The following is a 4,124-nucleotide window of genomic DNA, read 5'->3' as shown; positions in this document are numbered from 1 at the left end:
ATGAATTGTATTGTTCATTAAATAAATTGTATTGTATTGTTCATTAAATGAATTATATTGTTCATTATAAAAACAACACTTACGATGAAATGAAATGAATTGTATTGTTCATTAAATAGCCATTATTGACCATTGTTAATTATTGGAATGAAGATTAAAGATTTCCATGATAACACCACACAGATGAGCAACAATTTATATGATTGAATATCAACTTCTGTATATGTAAAAAAGTCGAATGATTACAAATGTATGTCCATACACAAATATGGCATAAACACCAACTGAAACAAAATGTATGTCTAAATACGTGAATGTATGTCCATATACAAAATATACATGCCAACTAGACATGTAAGCATCCCAAAACTATCTATAACATCCTAAGTTGTTGATGGATCATCAAAATCGATCCTCTTCGCCGCACTGCTCGGCTCTGAAGGATCCTGCACAAGAAAAATAAACCACGATTAATATTAGTTATATTATATAATTCACATTCGAAAAGTTAACATAAAAATGAACTATTTAATTGAACTATTCATGTTTACCTCATCTCCACGTTTTCTCTTCAGCTTTGCAGGACTCTTGATGTATGTCTTCGGTAGAGGAGGTATGTTTTGAATATTTTCATAAACAACCTACATATGTTTAGAAACATGACATTGATACAAGTTAGCATATAATTGTCCCTAATAATAACAAATTATATCCACTAATCAAAAAATAAAATAAACACACATCTACTTGAGGCATCTCTTCTTCTTCTTCAGGTATACTGGGTGTAGTCATCAAGGATGTGAAGCCAAGGATTCTTTGTATATATACACAACAAGTATATGAAACTATCAATCTATGTCTAGACATGTATAATCACTATAAGTTATTTAAACTATTCATTCAATCATATTTGCATTCAATTACCTTTCCCTTGTCTCCAATTGCACTACCAGATCCTAGATCACACTGCACCGCACTCATGCTGCTTGTACCCTACAAGAGTAAAATAAGATATACATGCAAGTTACTACATAATCTAATTAATACAAATATAAATGATGAGCATGTATGTACAATAAAATACAAACGACTAGGTGCAATAATATATGTACCGTCAAGCTATCGAGGCCAAATGAAATGGCCGACAAGGTGCATTCCTGAATCTGTCTCAACTCATCCTCGGTCATCAACTGTTAAATAGACCATGTAAATAAAAATTAGTACTTAATATTATCTAATTTATAAATATTTAATTAAAATATAACATGAACTGTGAAAACACAAATCTTACCAATACATCATCAATGTATGATGACAGTGCCTCCTCGCCTCTAGCATGTGAGGACTCCCCAGGGTATACTCCAGTCTGTGTAATAACCTCTGGTGCATCATGCATCTCATGCACCTCGTAATCTGCACTGTCCACAGTAGGATCAACGGGTTGTCCAACTGCACCACCTAATGCACCGCTACCATCAAAAGTAGGCTGAGCTACTGATGCAGCCTGAGAAACCAAAAGGCTACTCAAAGAGTGAATAGTCGATATGGTCCGTGAAGCCGCCTCACAAATGATATCAGGATGTTGAACTGCAGGTGGGGGATCAACAAGAGGAGGGGAGACATATGGGCCCTGGACTACTCTGACTGCCCCAGGTCTATTTTGGGGCATACCTAAACCTACACCCTGGAAAGGTTGGATGTCAAAGTAGTTCACATGTTTCTGTAAAACAAACTCAGCATACAATTTTTTTATGAAATAGAAGGGGATATCAAGATTGTTGTTGGGTGGTTTGTCGAAAACCATCCACCAACGATCCCAAAGGTTTTTCACAATCCCATCATTTGTGCACCATTTGATAGAAAGTTTTGGTTTTTTGGGATCTACAAGCTGACCAATACGGGGATTGACAAACAATGAGGCGATTTCGACTTTGGATATCTCAAGATCCTTGATATCCTTATACGACAAGCCATCTGCATATTTTTCCTTCATATAATCTCGCCACAAAAGGGTGGCATCGTGCTCCTCAGTCATGGTTTCCATACTTTTTACGATCAATGTGAGAGGATCAAACAATGGGTTTAGATGAGGGATCTTACGATATACTTCTGCAATCCCCCTCAATTCATTCAAATTTTGTGCAATCAAATCTTGAATTGAGGGGGGGTTTGGCAAATGAGGGTTTGGTTGTTGCAGTTGTGGTTGGTCAGTGTTTTCATTGTTATCTCCCATTTTTAACCTAATTGAATGTAAACAATTAAATTTAGTTAACAAATTTAAACAATTAGGTATTTGATTTTTAAAAAACCTAGTTTTCATGAAAAAAAACCATATTTTCAATGAAAAATCAAATAAACATTCACAAAAAATACAAAAAATGAATGAAAATGATTCAAAATGACAAAATTCTTACCTCTAAATCTATTTTATAGCAATTTTTTGTCAAAAAACCGGATATCGGATGGAGTGGATATCGGATTTTGACAAATTTGCGCGACCCGTGAGTTAAAAATGACTCATGGGACTGTCAATGTCTAAATATAAAAGTCTCAGAAAATCGAATATCCGATTTCAACACTTAAATTATTTTTAAATAACATATATAATATAATAACATATTATATAATATAATAATATATTATATAATATATTATTATATTATATAATACATATTGTATTTTATTATATATATTATATTATATTATATTATATTATATTATATTATATATAATATAATATAATATAATATAATATAATATAATATAATATAATATAATATAATATAATATTATGTTATATTATATTATAATATATAATATAATACAATATTATATAATATATAATATAATTTAATATTATATTATATAATATTATATTATATTATATTATATTATATATAATATTGTATTATATAATACGTAACATATAATATATTTTTTAAATTAAAATTACAAATAAAAATCGAATATCCGATTTTACCCGATATCCAATTTGCATAGGTAATTACCAGGCCAAGGTGTACTGACACCCAGGCCAAGCAAAAAGTCAACACGGATTTTCGCATTTTTAGGTGAGTGAGGAAGGCTATTTTTTTCACATCACCACTTTTTGGGCCCCCTTGATCATGCACTAACCCATTCTTCAAACATCTCCTTCTTCATGTGTCTTCTACATTTATCCATTCGAGTAACATTACAACATTCATTTGCAAGCATGTGTGTGTGTTAGGGTTTTTCATGTTACATGTCATTTCATGCAACACTTGTGATTACATTCAATAAGCAAAGCAATAATCATCAACAAATTGCAGATCTACAAGGTATACATTTACATTTAAGCATTTGCAATTACTTTCTTTCAAGGTTGATTCTTCAACTGGGGTTTGACTGAGGCAAACCCATCCACAACCCTTCTTCCCTTCTTTTATGTGTGTACATTGCAGGTGCATAGCTATAATTGCAGGTTTGGGTTTCCTTTGTAGAGACAGAAAAACCTTTTTGTTTCTTAGATTTTCGGAGGACTGTGTGCACTTTCAACATGGTCCTGACGAATTTTCTCCAAATTTGTAGGGCAGATCCATATCAGTCTAAATATCTCAGATCCGAAGTTACAGTGCAATCCTGAACTGGTAGCTCCTCATTTCACCCATTTTATTTCTCTTTTCTATATAGTCAACAAGTCATCTCTTCTACTTACAAAAGAGGGCAAATTACATTCCAACACTTGCAATCCACTTAGAATTCACATCCTTGTTTCCCTTGGATTTGGATCTAGTGGATTCAACCCCTCTTTTGAATGTAAAGTATCTCCTAAGTGAAAATCATCCTAGTGATTTCCTTTCTCTCTCCTAGGTGGGGAATCACTAGGGTTCAATTTTCCACTTTACAACAAGCTTTCCAAAGGTCTGTGATGTAAGAAGCTCATTTGAAGAATCTATCATGTGTACTTGTACCTATACCTGTTCTTTTTTTAAAATTAAGTGATCTTTTAGACTAGACAGAGGATGCAGAACGGTTTTTTATTTTAAGTTTTAGGTGTTCTAATTTTCTCAATTAAATTACAGAAAATATAAAATAACACCCCCTGCAAGATGAAAAACCAAACCCCAATACTTGATCTGAGA

The 4,124-nt window shown here is 32.5% G+C and overlaps 1 long non-coding RNA gene across 1 annotated transcript; it reads right to left on the bottom strand.

Annotated features, from left to right (window-relative positions):
- Positions 1-320: 320 nt before the first annotated feature.
- On the bottom strand, positions 321-977 carry LOC131858076 (uncharacterized). Its single transcript, XR_009358879.1, has 3 exons — positions 925-977; positions 552-641; positions 321-446 (listed from the first exon to the last, which is right to left on the bottom strand). It is a non-coding gene; the product is annotated as an uncharacterized LOC131858076 (long non-coding RNA).
- Positions 978-4,124: the final 3,147 nt, after the last annotated feature.

This window comes from Cryptomeria japonica, chromosome 9 (assembly GCF_030272615.1).
Source record: "Cryptomeria japonica chromosome 9, Sugi_1.0, whole genome shotgun sequence".
Lineage (NCBI taxonomy): Eukaryota > Viridiplantae > Streptophyta > Pinopsida > Cupressales > Cupressaceae > Cryptomeria > Cryptomeria japonica.
This window is presented reverse-complemented; position numbering and strand designations above follow the sequence as displayed.